Raw genomic sequence first — 6,252 nt, 5'->3', positions numbered from 1 at the left:
GGAGGACATCATCCAAATCATTGAAGGCCTGAATAGAACAAAAAGGCTGAAGAAGGGAGATTTTTCTCTTTTTGCTGGATTGTCTTTGAGGTGGAATACCAGTCTTCTCCTGCCTTTGGACTCATGCTAGGACTGGAACTTATACCAGCTTCTCTCCTGATTCTCTGGCTTGTAATCTCAAATTGGTCCTGTGCCTTCAGCTTGCTAACTTGCACATCTTGGGACTTCTCATTCTCCGTAACCACACAAGTCAATTCTTTATAATAAACTGAGGAAAATTTTGAGTGTCATATTTCAAGAAAGACACTTAAAAGCTTGAATGAAGACATTTTATAGCCAGAAGAACTAAAAAGCATATGGCGGCCCTCTTTCTCATGTGTTACTCAAAATAAATATAAATAATAATCTGTAAAATAAACACAATATGCCCAACTAAATGCTAATTATTTCCAAGGTAATTATCTTAATAAATGAAAAAATACATATTAAATAATAAACGCTTTCAAATTATCTCTATCCCCTGCCCCTGCTTTTTAATGTTCCTGTTTTTTTTCTAGTATGCTAAAGCATATTCTTAGTCTAACTATAGGAAATTGTAGTAGACTGCAAAAACAGTTCTAATTTTTCTATCTCTCTATCTACCACCTTTGCAAGGTGACCTTGCAGATCTTTCTATGAGGAGGTGGAGTCTTTCCCATCCCTTGAATCTGGGCTGACTCTTAACAAATTTTGGTCAATATAATACAGTAGAATGGCATGGGTGCCAGTTCTGACCTTGGGTCTCAATTGTCCTTGTGCTGCTTCTCTCAGTGACCTGTGCAAGTCTGATCTAGCCTACTAGGAGATGAAGACCATATGGAATGAGGCCAGTTGCCCCAGCTGAGGCTTCCTAAGCTTGTCTACTACTAGCAAATATTAAGAAATGTGAGGGAGCTCAGCCAACCTTGCCAGAGTTTTTACCTGACTCACAAATGTCCAAACATATGAGAATAACTCCAACTGAGATATAGACTCATGAGGGATAGAAGCTGGTTTTTCCTTTAAACCATTGGGTACTAAGGTGGTCTGTTATATTCCAATGGCTAAATGATAGAGAAATCCAGCCCTGGATGTCATTAAGATAGAATATATACAGAGGAGGGTGATTAGCCTGTGAAGAGGTCTGAAAATCAAGCTGTAGGAGGATGGATTGAAAGGACTAGGATATTTAGCATAGAAAGCAAGTATTTGGGGAGGGACATAGTGGCTTCCCTTAAATAATTGGCAAACTGTTATGTAAACGGGGATTATATTTACCTAGAATAAATTTAGAAGGCAAGTGGTAAACATTGGAAGATATTAAGATGATGAAAGACATTGTAATAGAGATATATAAATTATAGAATTTGCTCAGATTTATTTGGTGGGGATGGTGCCTTACAACGCAGTTTTGTCATTAGAAATGTACATACAGAATGAATGACCTTTTCACATGTTTGTTCCAAAAGGCAAATTTCCTCTTTGGCTTGAAGTTTTGACTAGATAACATATAACATTACTTGAAGTCCAAAATTATATGTGTTGTGATAATTTATATGTTTCCTTTTATTAAATATACTTTTCATAATTATCGGTATTCAAAATTTCTATTGTTTAAATACCAATAATATAACTGTTTGATTTTCCATTCATTTTGATTTGAATTGATTATATCGTAGCCACACTCTGAGTGGAATCATCTGAAAATCTATCCACCATCTTACCATCAATAGAGCTGTTAAAATGTGTTCTGGGTTCCAAAAATTCACTTCAAAAGAAACTGTTGGGTTACGACCAATAGTGAAAGTGAAGACAAAAAATTCATATAGAAGTAATATAAGAAGTTTATTTCTGTTCCTTTATTCAACAAATATCTATTGATTTCCTGTTATTTGCTGGACACTTATTTAAGCCCTGTGGAAATGCTTATAAACAAGTGAAGGCAGGGGCGCCTGGGTGGCGCAGTTGGTTAAGCGTCCGACTTCAGCCAGGTCACGATCTCGCGGTCCGTGAGTTCGAGCCCCGCGTCAGGCTCTGGGCTGATGGCTCGGAGCCTGGAGCCTGTTTCCGATTCTGTGTCTCCCTCTCTCTCTGCCCCTCCCCCGTTCATGCTCTGTCTCTCTCTGTCCCAAAAATAAATAAAAAACGTTGAAAAAAAAAAAGTGAAGGCATTACCTTTAGGAAGCTTATCTTCTAGAAAGGAAGGAAAACAATAAATAAATATGAATTCCATTTATTGTGTGTTGGTTCACAGCCCTATCAGGATCTTTGCAGGTATACTCAAAACTGGCCCCCATACTCAGAGGGTAGAGAGAAACCAAAGAAAGAAAGAGGCAGGCACTCTAGATTGGGAAGTGGAAGCTTTAATAAGCAAAAGTAACTTATGTACATGGCTTATGTTGGGCAGCAGCAAGATGAATGGGCCCCCACAACCACCTGCCAAATCTTGAAAGTTTAAATAGAGGCCCTAATGGGTTCAGTTACATACATTGGGCAGGTGTTCTCAACACCACATCCCTATCTCAAGCCCATGTCCTTGGAACAGTATCTGGGAGCAGAAAACGCTAGTGAAACCCACTTTCCAAGGACAGGCAAGGGAGTCAGGAGACTAAGTGCCAGGACCCACCCAGTTATATTTGGCAGTCACATCTTTTTGATGATGTTCCCCAACATTGTGAGGTGTGATAGTGTTAAGAAGAAAAATAAAGCAGGGTAAGGAGACATAAATTAATGGGTAAGTCAATCTTTTAGAAAAGGGATCAGAGAAGTCCTCTGTGGGGAGGTAACATTTGAGCACAGGACTAACTGAAGCTAGAACAAACCTAGCAAACAAGGGGAATAATTTACCAAACAGATGGAAAATATGAAGAAGAAGTTGTGCTAGCCATATTCAATGAAATGCAAGAAAGGCTCCATGCTGAAATGAGGTGAAGCAAAGGAGAGAAGCAGGAAGAAATTGGAGCAGTACTGGTTAGTCACATGAAGCATTATAGGTCATGATAAGAACTTGGTATTTTATTTAGAGTATGATGTAAAGCCATTGGGAGGTTGGGACTAGGCATTTGGCAGGATATGTGTTCCATTTCAAATGGCTCACTCTTGCTTTGGGGGGACATAAAGCTACAGTGGGGTGCAGTAAGGGGCAGAGGTCATTGTCCCTTGACTCAACTGCTTTCATATCCATTCTCTCCTTTCTCAAGTCCTGTTCTGTATCAATGGAAGAATGGGAGGAATATAGCCCTGGTGCTGTATTTTCTAGGGTTTTTTAATGATACAGCTGGGTGAGACACTGACGGTGGAGGGAAGAGAGAAGCCAGGCTATTTTTTCAATCTTTGTTCTCTCTGCTCATCACTTACTATGAGTTGAGAGAATTATGGTGGTTCTGCTTTCACTGGCATCAGTAGTGAGTATACTTTTGTGCTCTGGTTATGCCTCCTTTTTTTGCATCTAACAAGAAGACAGTTTTGTTAATGATAGAAACAGTACAAATTTCAAAACAAGCTGCAGTTATTCTTTTCAAACACCATAAAAAGGTCCTCGTTTTCAGATGGTTACGTTGTCAATTCCATAAAAACGTTTACAATAACATTGCTGTTTTTTTTTTTTCAGGGACTGGACTGCCTTTGCTCTTGACACATTTGCTTGTGACATGACCAATTCTATGTCCTTGACCTCTACATCTCTTTCATCAACTTCTTCCTCTTCACTCTCCTCTTGTTCAGGTGGAGTCTGTGTGTTTTCTTGAATTTTTGAGACAGTTTTGCCTTGAATTCTGAATTTCTCAGCAGTTTCTAGTTGTGCCTGCTGAAATAAATCCTTGATCTTGGCTTCCCCCAAAACAATGTAGGTAACTGAAACTGGGCTTTTATGGACGTCTGGTTTTGTGATGACAAAGAGGGTTTTCTTAGATTTCCAGATAGTGGCTCTTGTAACCCCTGCAACCTGTCAAAGACCCAGTTTGGACATAGCCTTCTGTGCCTTCTTTTCACTCCAGCTCTGTTTTGCTTTACTGACTGGTTCTTCATTGATTTCAGCTGTTGCTGCCAGCTGGGCTTATTGTGTGGTTGGCTGTGTGGAATTCTGTTCCTCAAGCTCTGATACTGATTCATCACTGTCAGATTCTGTTCCAGATCCTATCTCAGCCTAAGGCCATGGCAACTCCTGCTCTCCATCAGGGATGGTTTCTGTGGCTTCACCAGGCATTTTGTACAGGGAACATGGAACCAAAATGGCAGAAGAGAGAGAGAGCAAGCCATGCCTCTTCTTTTTGAATCCCAGCCTATGGGTGGGGAAATCTCTAGAGTGACTTGTTTGTCTAGTTGGACTCTGACTGAAACAAGGGGCAAAGTTGAGGCAGGAATACTGTCATGAGACTATTTCAGTAATCTAGGCAAGAGAAGAGCAAGTTGAACAAGTTACAGTGACACCATGGACAAGGTAAAAAATGATGAAATTTGGGATCTCTTTTGAATGTAAAACTAACATGGATTGTATAACTAGTGCAATAAAAGAAAAGAAATATAATGTCTTCAAAGTTTAGTTTGAAAAACTGTAAAGGTGGTATTATTGGGAGATATAGGGAAGATTGAGAAAAGAGGAGATCAGGAGGCAGGGTATATGAATCAAGAGTTCTGTTTGGTAAAAGTTAACGTTGACATAGCTATTTGGTATCTACTTAGGAGATCAAGTAGAAAGTTAAGTATATGAATTCAGAGTTTAGGAAAGCACTTCAGTTTAGAAATCTACTGGATGGGTGGATAGGATTATTGGTATAATAAAGTCATGAAATTTGAAATGATTACTTAGGAATTGGCTCTGCATAGAAAAAAAATCCATGACTGAGGACTAAGCCTTAATGACTCCAATGTTTAGAGAGAGAGAGAGAAAAGAAAGAAAATTGGAGAGAGAAAAGAAACCATCATAGGAAGCTAAAAAGGCACATATAGCAAAGCAGAAGGAAAAAAATAAAAGAAGTACTCCAGGAAGCCAAGTGAAGAAAGTTTTTCAAGACCTTCCCCCTCCTCCATTTCTCTTTCTCTCTCTCTTTTCCCTTACTTTTTTCTTTCATTCCTTTACTCAGTTATTTAGCCAATATGTATTGAGAACTTGCTGGATGCACTGTGATAGTTAATTAAGAACTCAGATACAGGAGGCTTTGAATAAACATTTTTAGTGGTAGTCTTGTGGATGAGAGTCAATTTTTTTTAGACAGTTCCTTTAAACTAGGAATGATAAAAATTTGTTTTTAGAAAACATGGCATAAGTTAATCTGGAAAACAAATCCATTATTATACACCTTAGGAAAAGAATGGGATTTTTACCTTGCTTAACACTTTATATGCATTTACTCATACAAATAATATCTATATATACAAAAATATTTTACATTCAGTTCTATCATATTTACTTACAGAACATCATCTTGCAATGAAAAAAAATTTAAATGTCTTCTTATGTATCTATTCTATAATTTTATTTTGCTGCTTGGAAATGGCAAATGCAATTGGATTTTCTCCAGAGCCGCTCAGTTCTCTGTGACAATCCAAGGGTTAAATTAAAGGAGAAGTCAGCTCCTTGTCCTTGGCTCAGAGGAAAGCTGAACTGTAGCCTTCATTTATTTCCTTCACATTCTGTTTTGCTCTTTCCTCTTTTAGGACTGAGCATGTAGCCTTCACTTTTCTCATCCCCAGCCAAGATGCAACTCTACAGTGGGGAGATAGCCAGAATATGGGTTGGATCTAATTCTTAAAATCAAAGATAGGTAAGCTCCAAGGTTAAATTTGGAAAGCTCAGGAAATCCTAAGTGCAAACACCACCTTTCAATCATCTGCAAATCATTTCCTGCTCCCTTGTCTCTGAAAGGCAGGATTGCAGCCTCACTGTAATTTTTCTTTCTAAATTAAGCAGCACATTTCAGGTGTCTGAGAAGCAGCTGAGTGAGGCAAGGGATTTTAGAACTGGATTCCATTCAACTTTGCTATTGGTTTATTTTATCATTACATTTTCACACATGGGGGTGAGAATTTTATAATTCAGCGAAGGTCATTAAAGGAAGAAAATATGGCAGCAAAATAGGACTTGATGTTTTAGAGTTAAAAATAGGAAAAATGAGAAAGAAAATATGCTATTAAAATTCTGTACTTTTAATCCTTTTTTCCTCAGCATAATTCTGAATTTCAGGTGACAAACAAGGTACATTAAGTAGACTGATCCTGGTAAAATCATTGTACTTA

General features: G+C 38.2%; 1 pseudogene; it reads right to left on the bottom strand.

The window, feature by feature from the left end:
- Positions 1-3,562: 3,562 nt before the first annotated feature.
- On the bottom strand, positions 3,563-4,222 carry LOC131508036 (nascent polypeptide-associated complex subunit alpha-like; annotated as a pseudogene).
- Positions 4,223-6,252: the final 2,030 nt, after the last annotated feature.

This window comes from Neofelis nebulosa, chromosome 3 (assembly GCF_028018385.1).
Source record: "Neofelis nebulosa isolate mNeoNeb1 chromosome 3, mNeoNeb1.pri, whole genome shotgun sequence".
Lineage (NCBI taxonomy): Eukaryota > Metazoa > Chordata > Mammalia > Carnivora > Felidae > Neofelis > Neofelis nebulosa.
Note: the sequence above shows the minus strand (reverse complement) of the source record. Positions and strands in the feature narration are given on the sequence as shown.